This window comes from Poecile atricapillus, chromosome 2 (assembly GCF_030490865.1).
Source record: "Poecile atricapillus isolate bPoeAtr1 chromosome 2, bPoeAtr1.hap1, whole genome shotgun sequence".
NCBI lineage: Eukaryota > Metazoa > Chordata > Aves > Passeriformes > Paridae > Poecile > Poecile atricapillus.
Genome location: NC_081250.1, coordinates 5,650,019 through 5,666,241, shown reverse-complemented (window position 1 = coordinate 5,666,241; position 16,223 = coordinate 5,650,019).

Below are 16,223 nucleotides of genomic sequence, written 5' to 3'. Positions count from 1 at the left end.
TACTAATGGCAAGGTAATCAATTTGAGTCACTGTATACATTAGTAATGGCCATGTAATTCTAGTGCAAATTAGGTTTGGGCAGGCTGTGAAGCCCGAGATGTCTCGTCTTCCTGAGCAGAGCTTGGATTTACTGTCCTCTGGGGAAGGCCACAGTGAAACACCCCTCTCCCCCCCTCACAAATCCTCCCTTGATTGGATACAGTATGGTTGTCTGATTAAAATTGTGCAGTGGTTCAGAAAATGATTTTCAGCCAGTGCTTCACAGTAAATTACTTTTTTTTTATCTTTCTGCCAAGACAACAAATTTTTACCTCAAGTACAGCTGTACTGTAACATTGAAATGAGAAGCTCAAGAAAAGGAAGATGCCAGCGAGGCAAAGATGAAGGGGGGCCGGGAAGCACCTGGTGTGGTGACACCAAGGGACATCCCTGCTGCAGCTCCCATGAGCCCAAAGCCTGGTGCCTACTCCCAGGATGATGCTGCCACTCACACCCAGATCCCTTTTCCCACTGAATCAGGTTTGCCTGTGCTATGGTCAGTATTCGGTGGACAAATATCTGATGCCTTAGGATTTTAGCTGTTATATTTTCATATATTTGTAATCCTGCAATACTTCAGTGTATAACTCTAAACTCCATACAGAGTGTGAGCTGCTGCTTTCCCATTTTGGTCAGACACAATTCCTCTCCAGGCCTGGGAATCAGGGGCCCCAAGAAATGTAAATAAAACAAGTGAGTTGGGGGGAGCAAACTTGGGGTAAATGACTTAATTACTTGAAGCTGTAATTGGAAGATTAGCCCCAGTGTGCAAACAGACCAAACTTATAAAAGTGTGAAAACCCATGACTCATCATCCATTTTGGGTGAAACCCCTGGGGGGGCTTCTTCTGCCCAAAGGTACCTGAAGGCCCTTCAATAAATACAACTGCTTTTTATTCTCTTAATTTTGTCTGGCCTCTGTTTTTAGGTAGCCCAAGAAGGCACCACGTCCCAGTACTCACCTCTGTGTCCCTGTGTGGGGTGTCCCATACCCTGATGTGCCTTGTCACCAAGCTGCCACCAAATGGGAGGTAGATGGGAGGAGCATGGGGTGTGTCCCTCCTGACACTCTCCCCTCCACCCCGATGGCCACGGCTACCACGGGGGCAAGGAAAGCCCCAGGACAAGGTGCCCACCAGTGCCAGCCATGAAATGTTTCGCAGCTCTAGGTGCTTAAAGCACCCACTTCACACTGAACTGTCACTGAAGGAAATGCTGAGTTTCTCCTCAATCCATGGAATGGTGTCTCCTGTTTTCCATGTGAGCAATCCCAGTGATGCCTGGAGATCCATCTGTCCCTGGTGCCTGATCTTGCACAGCTTGCTCATTGAAAACACTGCTGATGCTTCCTCCCACATGGGGAGTCTTCCTCTCCTTCACGTGCTGTGGCCAGGCCTTGGCAGGGCAGGATGGAACTTGCAGGATGAATCCAAGATAAATCTCACCTTTCTCGTGTTGCCCAAAGGAAGGTCAGTGCACCACCCTGCCAGACTTTCTAAAAAGCATCTTGAGCATCTGTCTGCAGGAAGGTGTCTTTGGTGATGGCAACACTGTCCCAGTTTTGGCATATTCAAGCCTTAAGGAGTCTCGAGTTAAGCGTGGAGCCATCAGCCCTTCCTGGTGGCCTCTTGTGGACCTTGTGCCCACCTGATCAGTGCTGAGCCTGTGCTGGGTCTCCAGGCATTGGGGACCCTGGACTGAGCCTTGCCCCCAGCACCTCCCACCCTATGGAAGAGGCTGGGCCTGTGGAAGGTGGCAGGATAAGGAAGAAAACCAGAAAAAATAATCCATGCAGCAAATGTGTGCCTGAGAGGGAGTGGTTGGTGGTGAGGAAAGGGGAGATGAGATTTTTTTTTAATTAGGGACAGATAATTTATTGTCCAAGTGCTCATGTGTCAGTGTGTAGCCGTGTCATTTGAAGTACCTTTCAACTAGTGGTATTCCACTGCATATATTTGGGTTGACACTGAGGTGAAGGTCTGAATCTACCATAATTTTTTGGCTTTCCTGCAGGAACTGTGACAGCCTGGGGGAGAGGACAACAGGCAGTAAAGCAGCTTTATGTGTGGTGTATTTAAGATATATGTTTGTATTCAAATAAATGTGAAACAGATTTCCTCCCTTTTGAGATAAAAAAGAATTAAATGGTAACTGCAAGTCTGTCCATGGCAATGAACCACCTGCCTCTTTAACAACCTGGAAACATGAGATAATTTACATATGGCACAAACAAGTGGAAGAACTTTCTCATAACCAGAACAAACTTCCCACCTTTGCTGCAGCTCAGGCTCTCCCCACTTTGGATTTGCTTCCTGAGCAGTGGGTAGAGCGAAGAAGGGAAGGCCTGTTTATTAAATTAAGAAAATATGTTCCACAGCACATTGGCACTGAGCTGGAAAGGAGCAGCTCCGTTGCCCACTCCCTCTCCTGATCCCCACAGGACCATTCTTCACCAGGGATGATTTGTGCCTTCATCCATCCAGTTTGAAATGTCACATTTCCTGCTGCAATTAGAAGGATCTTTTACCCACAAGATATATGTGTGTGCATCTGAGGGGGTGTTTTCGTGCCCTTCAGGTAAATGTTTTATTAAGCAGTGTCCAACACATAGCGCAAGTAGGAAGGAAACATATTGCCAAAGACTGTTATTGCAGCTTTCACGACCTTTCAGAGGTCCCTGGGAACTGGAAGGAAGGAGTGGGCTTACAAAAAGAAATGTAATATTGTTTTTAAGCTGAGGGACAGGAGAGATGTGGTTTCAGTGTGCTCAGATCCCAAAAGGATCTGCTTTCACCCTGGCAGGGCTTGCCAAGATGAGTCTGTGGGGACACAGCAGAAGCAGCGGCCCAGCCCCTCCTGCGGCCACCTCCGGGCAGTTGGCAGCAAAGGTTCACCACATTTTGGTGGAGACAGGACAAAAACTGCCAGAGGACACCTGGTGCAGGTGAAATCTTCCATGGTGCCACAACAGTGCTGCGTCCTGCTCCGAGGGTGCCCAGCATCCCTGGAGGGGGTTGTGGCAGTGGTGCTGCCTGAGCTGAGCAGAGGGCTGGAGAACCTGTTTTTGGGAACTCCAAGGCAGCAGGGAGCATGCTGGTACAATGCAAAGTGGCAGTTTCTCGCTCAAGCTTGGCCCATGCCGTCTGCCACTCTTCTGTGGGACACCTGGGCATAGGTGGGGTGATGACATGGGCTGGGGGCTTTTCTTCCTGAGAAATCTGGATAAAAGCAGCCATTTTGGGGGAAGAAAAAGACACAGTAGCTAATGCAAGCCATTATGTAGTCACACAATTTAATTTACTATTACAAGTATACCTGTCCATGCTCTGAAAGTCAGGAAAGGACAGGCCTGCTTGAGGAGTACATTCTAAACATGGGGGTCCTCTGATTCTGACATTGTATCTGCAAACACAGGATGAGATTTTCAATTCCAGTAGCTGTTGAGTAAATCCACTCTTTTTAATGGAGTACAGAACAGATCCAACATGGTCTTGACTATGACATATAATTCAACAGGAATTATGTTTTTGCTTCCTGCACCTGTCTATGCATAAGAAGATGAGGTTCCTACCCAAATGGCTTAAAAATTTTCAGGTGTGATCCTAAAAACCCTTATTCACATAAGTATTCTCAATTACTTCCAAGAGCGCTCTTCATAAAAAGGGAATTTGTCTCTTTAGAGATGGAGGTGTGTTGCCACTTCACTTTTGGGGTGACTGCACAGGTACTGGAAAATGGCCCAAGATATTTGTGGCATTTTTCCATCTATCAGACTGTTTTCCTGTACTTTTCCTTTTTTTTTTTTTAAATTTCACTTCTTCCCTAATTCCTCAGTGTTCTGGCACTGCCTTCACCATGCAGTTCGCAAGGTGCTGCCCACTTCAGACAGGGCTGATCAGCAGGGAAAGATGACCAGATTTTGAGTAGACAAAAGGAAAAGCATGAAGCCAAACCTTAGTACAGGGATGTTTTAATTACCCAGCCATGATTGCATTACTCCAGCCCAGAGGAAATATGACTAATGCCATGTCTGTGCTTCTGGTGTACGACTGCTCTCACATCCAGCAAGGACTTATTACATATTTCAGAGGTGTGACTAAAGAAATGGTGAGCAGAATGTGGAAATGTGGAAAAAGTCCTATTCTGTGTGCTAGGAATTTCTAATCTGGGATGGTGGGGGATGTCTATGTAGTCAGAGCAGGACTAAATTGCCATTCATCAAAGAAAATCAAAGTTAGGCTTCAGGGAAAGCCATCCTAACTCTGAAGTGGTGTGTGATACTCTGGCTCAAGTGATCCCTGGGTTCTGCTGAGTCTTCTCTGAGGGTGCTGACCCCTGCTTTAAGCATGGCTTGTTCCCTTTGGAGGAGACAGTCATTGACTGAAAAACTCAGGAATGGTCCTGTGAGGAGAGGCCAGAAAGCAGCTCTGTCCTGCTGTGTGTGGCCTGCACTACAAGGTGATGGTCTAATTTTCCATCTCTCTGGCCTGGCAGTGGTCCATCCTGGTCATTCCAGCTCCAGAGCTGGAAATGGAGAAAGCCTGAGTCTTGGCACACCCACAGCCTGTGGGAGGAGGGAATTGAGGAGCTGTAGGTTTGACCCTGTTCTTGCTCCTTAGAAACTCAAGCTCCCATCTGACAACCCCCTGAGGATGCACAGTGACCTCCTGCACAGGCTGAGAGGTGGTGTGGAGAGCAGGAGCTCTTGTTTGATTCCACAAGAGAGTTCAAAGTGACTGAAGATATTTTATGGGAGACCCAAGCTCCAGGAAAGGCAGGAGTTCAGGTGTCTCTGCCTGGTGCCTCCTACCAGCTCATCACTCTGCTGGTTCAGCTACAGCTTCCTGGCTTCAACCTCCAGAGATCTCCTCCTGCTGAAGGCACGAGGGATGTGGGCAGTCTGCATCTCCCCAGTGTAGCAAGGCACACAGAGGATTTTTACTGTCCTGTGCAACCCCCTCAGCAGATCACCCAAATGGTGCTTGCAGCCTTCAGGGGGTGTCAAACCCTTCCGAGATGCACTTTTAGTTAGGAGTCAGCACTGCTGGGTCAGGGCCTGCCATGAAATGTGCAATTATCTCCTTGGTGAGGTGTAATTGCAGAGCCAGATTTGCTGCTGATGGAAAAGCTGGGTGATGACCCCGGTGGGCCAGTGCCAGCCCCTGGAGGTGGCCGTGTGCCCCGTCCTCCCCCTGTGTGCCCTCACATTACGGACTCTGCCTTTAAAACAAAGACAGAGTTGACGAGCTCAGCCAGTTTTCCTGCATTAAACAATTAGAACAGCAAACACAGAGGCTTTACATCACTTCTCCTCTCAATGCCTACCACCAGTGTCTTCCTCCCAAATGAGTTTTTAACAGCTGTGCTGTTCCCAAAGGCGGCTCAGCACCATTAGCAGCCCCCCATAACAACTGCATCACCTTTAAGCATTACAGGGCTGAGCACCACTTCTTTCAGGGATGCAATTAGGCAGGTGATGGGGCGTGATGCCTGCTCAGGTAATTGATCAAGAGCTGGTCAGCTGCTGCCCCGTATCAGCAGAAAAATCAACGGTGATGATAAAAGTTTGCTAAAAGAACTGGGAATGAGGGAACAGCGGAGCTGGCTGCTTGTGTGGCTTCACAGGCACTGCTCTGATGTCTCCAGGGACAGGATTTCCCCTTCCAGCTGAGCTGCAGGCTTGGTTTGTGAAGGGCATGGAGGTGCTGCTCACCACCTGCACCTTGAGGACTCCCTAGGCAGGACTGGAAGTTTATCCTTTTGAAGATGAATGAACAGATGGACAGGGCTGTCACAAGGTCAAATGTGGAGTCAGTGAAACCCAAAGGCCCTCGCCCCTTTTTGCAGGCTTAGCCACTTGATTAAGTTACTGCAGTGATTTTTTTCCCTTCTTTTCCTGTTGTAATGCTATTATTGCCTGCTTAATAAACTGCAGATATTAATGACCCATTAAAACCTTCTGGAGAAGTAAAATTAATTGGGAATTTCAATCTCTTGGAACTTCAACTGAAAAACCAAAAGAAAAACATTAAAGACAGACATTTCAGCATAAGCCAAGCTCCAAAAGCCCTAGCTCAGCTGCTCTCTTATTTGTAGGTGCCTCAAGGGTCTAAGTTGCTTTTGGTCTACATTTATTCCCTCTTTTTGAGTTTATATTAAACAAGATATATTCCTGTAGCCTGTAAAGAAACCCAACCAACCAGCAAAAAAATTCCCAGCCAAATAAAACCTCAAAACAAGCTATGTATCAAAATATTTTATTTTAGAGGGTTTTATGCACAGCAGCACAATTGAATTGGAACTGTTCTCATCAACATATGGATGACTGAGGTATGAAGAAACCCATCATGTCACACTTTTGCTGTATCATCACTCCAGATCAGTGACAGTTCACATCAAAAGAGCCCAGTGGTAGGCTGAAAAGATCTTGAAAAATATCTAAGGATCAGGAAAAAAAAAAAAAAAGGCAAAATTTATTTAAACTAAAACCAGGCAATGAATTACACCCTTCTATAAAGATTAAGGGCATTGGCTGAATCATTAACATCCCAGTGTCCACAGTGGGACTCTGATTTTAGATATTAAACTTTTCTGCCAACCGTAATGTGTAAGCATGCAGGAGTAGGGGAGAACAAGAACAAAAACCTCATCCCTGCAGAGTGTTTCCTTGCTTGGCAGAAACTGTGTTTCTGTGACATTGCATGTATTTAGCTGAATTTTATTTTCTTGGACTTGATCTTGGAGGTATTTTCCAACCTTAGTGATTCTGTGAAAAGAGGTGAATCAGGCATATGTAGCAGGAGGAAAAAGAGACCTCTATTAAACCATAGCTGGAATTTGTGGCTGAGTCATGGGAACAGTTTACAGATCAGCAAGGCAAATTTCAGAGGTAGAGGCATTCATCCAAATCCTGTGCTTTCCTCTAAAAGTGTCTTGCTCACAACCATTATAAATGGAATTATTCCTGGTCAGAAAAAAAATAGGATGACCTCTTCCCATCTTATCTTTCTTGTCCAATTTGTGAAACATTTGAGCCTAACTCCTGTTTGTGATTGTCTTGTGCTTCTTGTGGGGAACCAACCACAGCTTCACACCCCGAGAGGCTCTGGTTTCTGGGAGATTCTGGAAATGCTTTTGCAGGAACATTCCCACAACAGAGCAAAGGACAAGGCTTTTCTTGGCTTTTCCAGCTTGGGCCTGCACAGTGCTCAAGTATGGGGGCAGCCTGGGACTACTTTTCTTTCTCTTGTTTTTTGTCTCCATTTCCCAGAGTTTTTCATGCTTATCTCCATGTATGTGAACACAGTAACTTGTCAAGCAAAGGGACTCTTGCTGCCTGCTGTGTAGGTTTTACAGCAGTTTTTAGGGACTTTGCTGCCCCTTTGGATGGCACATGAGAAAATCAACAGTTAAATCCCTCCCAGTGAAATGTGAGGTGAAAGGATCAGAACCCTGCATCTTTCCAGCTCATGAATACCCTGTGACAAGCCACTTTCTGGGCTGACCCCCCTTCAGACATCAGTTGATCGTCCTTCTCCTGACTTGAGGAGCAGCCTGAGAAGGGAAGTGAGATTTCTGAAGTGAAAAGTGCCCTGTGATGAGATAGGGGAGTCAAAGAGACACAGACTGCTCCTGGACTCCCAGCCTGTGGATAAGAAACTGTGGCTGACACTTATGAGTGAGAGGGGAAAAAATGCCTTAAACCCATGTGACACTTATATAACTTCAGGCCTGGGATGTTTTTCTCACAAAGGAAGGACGAGTGTTGCCAGGGGCAGCTTTCATGATAAGAGCAAGCCAGTAACCTCTGAAAACAGAGAGTTTCCAAAAAACAAGCCTTCAGGAGAAGACAGAATGTTCCACATCAGGCTCGTGCCCCTCTTGACTGCAGCAGGGTACAGAGGCTTCTGGTGGCTCCTAAAACTGGTGTAAGTTAAACAACTGAGACAAACGAGTTTTTTTGAGTGAGGCAAGGAGGATTTTTGATGTGGAGGATGCTGGAGAGTGGGAACACACAAGAAGAAGGGGAGGGAAGTGTTGGAAATGTGGTCACTTTGGAGCACAGGAGACCTGACTTTGCTTGGAGAGGTGGGCTCAAGGCAATCATTTTTCTGGGAACTTTCTAAACTCAGCAGTCCCTCCTTATTCCTTGAAAGCCTTTAATTTTCCTCCAAGAAACAGAGTGGGAGAGCACTGAGTTTCCCTCTGAATCATTTGGGATGGTGTAAAGTAATAAGTGCTTAAGAGAAACCATTTAACACTGCACCTTTGTAGATACAGAAAATGTGACACAGGCAGGAAAGGGAGGTGTGGAGGGTGACCACCATGGGTTAAATGTAGACCTGGACCTGTACAGGGTCCAGGGCATCCTCAAAAAGCTGCTGTTTGGTGGCCCATTAGCTGGTGGTGGTGACATGCTGCACTCAGGAGGTGACTGCCAGGCTGAGCCCAACCTTGTCCAACCACATTTTGGCAATTTTGGACAAGTGTTGACAATAGAGACAGTTCAGACTGACTGACCACCTACTTTAGATGTTTGCTGGTTTTGTGAGAGCAGGAGATGCCTCCAGAGGGGTGGATTGGCAAATCTTACCCCAGTGTCAGTGGGTTCCTGCTCTGGTGCTTGTCTCTGCTCCGAGCTTTGCCTTCCCTGTCTCTCAAAGCACAAAGATCACCCCCACACTGGATTTCTACATCCTTCAAACTGTGTGCTGCTGCCCTTTCTGCTTCTCCAGCAGTGATGGGTCCACAGCCCCTCTGCAAGTGCCCTGTACATGGCCTGGTCTTCAAACTGGCCTGGCTGACTGCTTGGGTGTTAAATCACTTTTCCTGTGCACTGGAGGGATGGCTGGGGGCAACACAAGGAGCTGGCAGGAGCTGGCAGGGAGATTGAAAAGGGATGGACCTTTGTGCTTTCAGAGAATTCGGTGTGTTCCCCACAAATACTTCTCTGTACTCCCTTCTATTGATATTTAACATTAATGTGTCCCAGCTTGTCCCAGGCAAAAAAGACACCCCAGGGCCAGGAGGCTCAGCAGGATAAGTCTCATACAAGGGGTAGGTCTCACCTCACAGACACATTTTAGTCTCAATGCTCTTGTTCTGCCTCGCAGTGGCTTCCCTGCCCTATCCCTGTCCATGCTGCCCTCTTTGCTAATGGATCCAAGGCAGCAGGAAAGCAGGAATCAGGGTATCAGTGCTGTGAGAGCTCCTCCTCTGTGAGCTGCACCTTGTCAAGCCAAAGCCGCCTGACCCTGGCATGTGTGCTTGAATCACTCTCCTGTTCTCCTCTAAATCCCCACCTGAGGTCAAGCTTTGAAAGAAAGGTCAGATCCATTTGAAGGCTGTCCAGAGAGGGACTGAATTACTCAATCATGAGTCACTGAAAATTAAATTGATGCAAATGTTCATTTGACAACCTGTAAGTCTGGGGAGAGTTCCAGCCTGACCACAGGCTTTGTGCCAATGCAGCTGGGCTTCCCCTGGCTTGGAGGAGGTTTTTGCAGCAGGTAAACAAGGGGTGGGAGAGTCCTCAGAACACGAGAATTATCTTTTCTTCCCAAGGCCTGACTCATGGCGTGAGGGGGATCTCTGCAGAGAGCCTGTGTCATCACTGTGTCACCGCCTGGCAGCACTCCTGATTAGTGATCCTGATTCTGGGCTGTTGGATTTTTTGTTATCAGCATCAGAGGTGCTGGACACAGCAATGCTGGCTGACTTGAAGAGCAGCTGGACATTCCCAGCTCTCCTAATAAATCATTAACTACTCCAGAACCATCACTGAAGTGTACAAGGAAATAAGCAATTACCTCCTGCCCTAGAGGAGCAGATCCTGTCCAGAACTAGAAAGTGTCTGGGGATAACAATGTAACCAGAACAATTAAATGCTCTTTTGTGTTTGCTAAATTCAGGATTCTATTCATAGTTTTACTCTCCTTTCCCAAAAGTAGGGGGTGATTAACTTTGAGACAACATTACTGGCATTGACTGACCTTGCATGAGCACAGCTGTGACATTTTGCACTGGCTTTGCATGGGTCTGAATGACTAGAGCAGAAATAAGGAGAAGGAGAAACAGAATCTGTATTTCACAGAATCATTTAGGTTGGAAAAGGCTTCTAAGATGGTCAAGTCCAACCTTTGCTCGACCACCACTGTATCAACAAAGCCCAAAGTGCTGTGTCCAGTCATTCCTTGGACACCTCGAGGGTGGCAACTCCATCACCTCCCTGGGCAGCCCATTCCAGTGCCTGAGCACCCCTTCTGTGAAGAAGCTTTTTGTGGTGTCTGACCTGAACCTCCCCTGGCTCAGCTTGAGGCTGTGTCCTCTCATCCTGTCACCTGTTTCCCAGAGCCTGACCCCCAGCTGGCTGCTCCCTCCTGTCAGGAGCTGTAGAGAGTGAGAAGGTCACCCCTGAGCCTCCTTTTCTCCAGGCTGGGGCCCCTGAGCTCCCTCAGCTGCTGCTAATAGAATTCACTCTCTAGACCTTTCTCCAGCTCTGTTGCCCTTCTCTGGACACACTCCAGCCCCTCAATGTCTTTATTGAAGTGAATATTTGCCACATACAGGCAATGAACTTAAGGTTGTGCAGTCCAGCTCAGACAAGTGGAAAAAGGCCAGAATCGAGGTTATCTCTGTGGTGCTGCAGCACAGCATCAGAAGGGTGCTGAGTCCTGTACAAACTTTAAAGAGAAATCTAGCTAAAGATAGGTTTCTTAGCAAAATACAGCCATGTCATAGGGCTACATCACTGTGACATTTGAAATGCCCTTTATTTTCAGGTTATGATTTAATGCAGACACAGGATGACTTGTTTTGTCAAAAGTGGAGTCCACTCAGAAAGCCTGAACTCCTCCTTTCTTTAGGAGTGACCACTAAGCCTTGGCACTTTTCTTTGCCCTTTGTCTAAAGAGCAATTCTGGCCTGATAAATTCTGAGCTGCATTTCTCATTGCTTTTTAATTTTTAATTGCCTCCCTGCTCAGGAGGCAGTCAGAACATACTTTCAAATAAGATTTATTGTATTACTTGTATACCTAATCAGACGATTGCTGTTTATCTTAATCATGTATATTACTTCACTCATTTCAACATGGGTTCCTTTTCAATATCATTTCAAAGTGTCATGACAGGCCTCCAGCTAGTATACAAAAGCTTGGAAGAACTTTAATGGGTGATATTTGTAATTAAATTTTAAATGAAACACAGACATCTCTTTAAAGATGGCAAACCCATACCTTCTTTATATTTGTAAAGTTTGTCTTTATACATATAAATAAATAGATAAGTATAGAGGCTTCATAAAAGCTCTGTGGGCTTCTTCTCCCTGTTTTCCTCGTTTTCTGACCGCTTTGGACTGTATCTAACTGTGGTTATTTCACTTGGAAACTGAGAAATTGCTGCAAGTCAAACAGAAGCAGTTCTAAACTTTGGCCTGAGAGGTGAATGATATTTTAGAGGAGAGATTTTCCTGCCGCTTTTCCTTGTGCAAGCTGATTTATTTGCTTTGGAAAAGGCTGCACTCACAGCATTTCCTGGCTGGAGTGGAAGTCCTGGGAGTCCCATGGGGGAGACTGAACTCAACACACTTTCAAGACAAAAATTATTAAAGACAAATAATTTGGACAAAGCTGGGAAGAAGTACTAAATAGAACTGAAATCTTTGATAATCAGCCAAGGGTAGGGAAAGTGTAAAATACCAAGGGATGAGTTGTGCTCTTTTATTCAGCATCATTTCTCTGCAAATAGCACCAGTAACATTCCTGCAGGGCAGGCATACTAGAGATGACTAAAATTTAAAGTGTTTAGTTTGCTTAGGCAGGAAAACAGGAAAGAACAAAGTTTCTCTGTGTAAACAGAAATTTCATGTCTGTCAGACTGATTTTATCCCAGAGAAAAAAACTCGATCAGACAAACAGAACCTATGGGATAAAATGTGAAAGCCAGAGAAGTAAAAATTTCCAGGCTCAGCCAGTTTATTGATTTCCTTTCAGCAACACAGAGATGATTTGCCACATTACCAGCCACTATGGATTTACCTTACATTGCAAAATAACTTGATAATTGACTTGGGGCTCCAAGCACCAGCAGCAAGGCAGAGCTGACTCTGACTTTCATTTCGAGATCTCACCCCAGGTAAAGCCCAGCTGCTGTGGCAGAGGTGAAATATGCACAAATCCAGCTCTCCTGAAACCTAAATTCTCATCAACTAAGGAACAACAACCAAACCAAACCAAACCAAACCAAACCAAACCAAACCAAACCAAACCAAACCAAACAAACAAACAAACAAACAAACAAAAACTAAAGAGAAATTCCAAAAGGAAAAGATGAAATGCACACAGTCTCAGACATGAGTTCTTGGTTCTTCAGGGTGCTCCTCAGTGAGGATGGAGGGGTGGGATGGGGTGGATGTTGATGGTGGCATAGGGAGCATCAGCCCTTGGAATCAAGGGAATGTATGAGTGCTAAGAGCAGCCTGCATCACCCCAAATTTACCTGGCAGTGAGCTTACACCCCCCCAGGACTCCAATTTATTTATACAGATGAAGTTTTGGCTGGCTTGTGCAGGCTGAGGATGAGGATGAAGGAAAGGTCAGTGGCAGTGGGCAGCACTGCCACCCTCACAAGCCTCACGTGGTCCTTGGAGGGGCTTGGGGAGCATCACTGCCCCCCAGGGATGCAGCACACTCAGAGTCATGCAAAGCATCCAGCTCTGCCCTCAGTTGTTTGTTTTTGTCATTGCCATTTCCCTCTTTTTAAAAAGGAAGGGGGAGTGTATTTATTTTATTTTATTAGGTCTCACTGAGCCTTTGGAAGGGAAGGGAAATGTATGTGGGAAGAGAGAGGGACAGGTCCTGGCATGGCTGTTACTAGAGACAGGGCTAATGGCAGAGACATTTGATAAATAATTCTGTTTAATTGAAGCCTCAGGAGCTTCTAATCAAACTGCATCACCTGTGGTTCTGCTGCTTTTTTCCAGGCCAGAGAGAGGGAAGAAGAGAAAGCCGACAGAAAAGCCTGACCTTTGCTACAGCCAGCTGTGAATGGAGAATTTCCAAGCCTGAGTGAGCCAGGGGAAGTTGAAGGCATGTTCTCTCTAATAGCCCTTTCCCTGGAGAGCCCAGGGGATGGATGCTGAGCCAAGGCACTGTCTGAAGGAGTCTGGGCAGCTGGTGGGGTTATCACGGGTACCAAGCCAGCCAAGCACTGCAGGGGATGTGGAGAGAGAGCTTTTCCTTACTCAGTGGCAAAGCAACTGGCACACAGTCCCCCAAAAGCTCACCTCAAAGTCAAACACTAGCTTTTGTATTTCCCTCCATCAGATCAGGGGTAACATAAGCCTGGAGGGGAAAGGGAAAAGAATTGCTTGGTTGCTGCTGAGATTGATGTGCTGTAACAAGGGTAGGGCAATAACAACCCATCCTAGAGCAATGAGGGCTCCAGAATATCTGATTTTAATAGTTACTGCTCTTTTAAAGCAAAAAGCAGAGTTTTCAACTGGGAAAGAAAAAAAAAAAAAAAAAAGGAAAATAATTTTTAAAGGTTTTCTTCATTATATTGGTTAAAACTGGTATCAATATCCCAGAAACTGCAACTGCCTTACTGCAATATTTTGTAAATATCTGAGACCTCAGGTTGGGAAAACAAAGCTTGGAAGGCAATGGTTGGAGAAGGCTGTAATGACCTGGAAGGTGACTGATATTCATCCTCACTGAATTGGTGGTAAATCTGAAAGGGATGACTGCATTTTGATTTTGGTATGAATTCTTTAGTTTCCAGATCCACAAGCACAGGGTTAGATTTCTTTTGTGCAGACTATCCTGGGCACACACCTTTTTTAGATCAGAGTCATCCATGCAAGCTCTGCTCAGGTGAGAAAGGGAAGGGAGATGTGGAGTGGTCCCAGAAGCAGATGCTGCTGCACAGCAGCCCTTGTCTCTCCAGCTCATGCTACACAGAATTCTCTCCCTGGTACTACTGGGAAGTGGTTCAGATGTAGCTGGGAGCAAAGAGGGATGCAGACATTATGAGTTAACCAGAAAAAGACATCCTTATTTTGGGTAAAAGAAAAAAAAAAAAAAAAAAGCAAGGGAAGTCTGGAGAGGGATTTAACTCTAGAGTGCTCATACTGCTTAAAAATGCCCCTGTTTGAGCCAGAGCTTCAAAATTTGGTAAGTCTGGACACAGTGGAGGGAATAATGTGGGAAAAGCACAGGGGATGTGTAGGAAAAGGGGAGAGATTTGCAAAGGTGCATCAGAGGGGCCAGGAATCCCAGCAAAGGGCCAAGAGCATGCATGGCAAAGCAAATTCAGTTTTGATTGGGGGAACAACATGATGTGCTCCTTTTGGGGCACAGGACGGGAATCCAGCAGGAATTACAGCACACAGCAGGTTTTTCTGAGCTGAGCGAGCACCAATGGGCTCAGAATCAGCCCTGTGGCCTGAGGCAGTGCACAGGGAATTACTGAGAAGGGACAGATGAAGGAACATGGTTTGTGAGCATGGGAGCAGGCAGAAAAATGCAGGAACAGAGAGCCCTGTATCTGCAGATGCCACCTGCAGAAGCTGAGCTGGGAATACCCATCCCACCCATGGAGAGGAGGTGGAGCAGAAGCATTTCTGGTGGGTCATCCAAGTTGTGCTGGGAGCCCACCACCATGAAACTACAAGGCCACCCCTCCTGTTAGGGAGGGCTGAAACTGGGATACAAAGGGTGCCCGAAGCCGAGTCTGAGGCACTGCTCTTTGTGGATGGGTGAAGCTTGTGCCAAACCAGCCGAGGGCTCACATCGAGTCCCAGCCCTTCAGACTGATTTTGAGGGATATTTTTTACTCTGTTTAGAGCAAAGACCAGGCCAGCCCTTAAAAGACAGCCCCATCCCAAGCAGATCCACAGCTGGCTGTCTCCTGCAATCAGATCAGGGCAGGCAAAAGCCCATCCAAACTGCGGTGCATGGAATTTTGGAGGAGCCATGTGAGAGGCAGCCCTTGCCTTTGGGAACCAAGCACAGGGTGAGGAACAGGGTGACTTTTATTTTAGCAAGGACAGGAACAAGGAGACCCCACAGTAATCATCTGATTTGCCTTTCTGTGTGGTGAGGGAAGGTCATGAGGATGGGCTCAGCGATTCCTGCAGCATTCCCAGGCTTTTTGGGTGAGATGATGGGCACCAACTGCAACATTTATAATTCCCTGCCTGCTCCCCAAGTGTGTGCCCATCCATAGCCCAAGGAAACAATGCAGAATGCAGATTTCAGAAGAATATTATAATAATGATAATTACCCCAGAGCTGCACTGCTCACATGGATGTGTTTGGGGGTGCATGCCATCATTTGGGAGCATGGAGCACATGCTCAGGCAACACCGACCCTGTCACTTCCATGCCATTGATTTTTTAAAGGAAACACTCAATTAAAATCCCATTTAGTCTGGCCAAGCAGAGGCCTGTATTATTCAACTGATAAAGAGAAGATAAGGCTTTGGGAACATCACCTGTGTTACTGGACTAACTGCTGAAGTTTGTGCTAGGACATAAATCCTCCTGGAAACCTGGCTCACTTGAGTTAAACACTAAAATATTCATCCTGACTTTTTATTTCCCTGATATCTCATGGACCCTGCACCCTGACCTGGGCATTAGGGAGCTGCACACAGAATCTGGAGAGATTTGGTGCCTTAGTGTAGGACCAGGAAGGCTGAATGGCAGAAATCTCCCTAGGCGTTTTGCAGGAGTGTGGAAAAAAAGCACCACATCTTCAATTCTGCCCTTTGCCAAAAATTACAGGTCTTCCAGTGGGAGTTCCTGCACACTCAGGCTTTGTAAACTATAATTAAGGAACTCCTGAATAGCAATTTTAAATAAACACATTTTCAATGTAGCTCTTGGAAATTGGAATTAGTGATAATTCCTGTGTAGATTTAAGCATTTATAAATTGTAATGCCCTCTGCTTAAGGAAGCCCTGGATCTGACTTTTTCAAGTGTTTGGACCTGCATTATTAGAGGATCTTCAGGCTGGACTGTCACAAGCACTGACCATTTATTTTGGTATCTGTACACAGCCTCTTTAAAAATCCAGTCCTAGTCATAAATGTGTAAATTCCCAAAAAATAATCAGCTGATAAATATCCCCTGAATTCAAAAATGCCAAATTTACATAGCCTTCAATTTGAAGCTGAAAG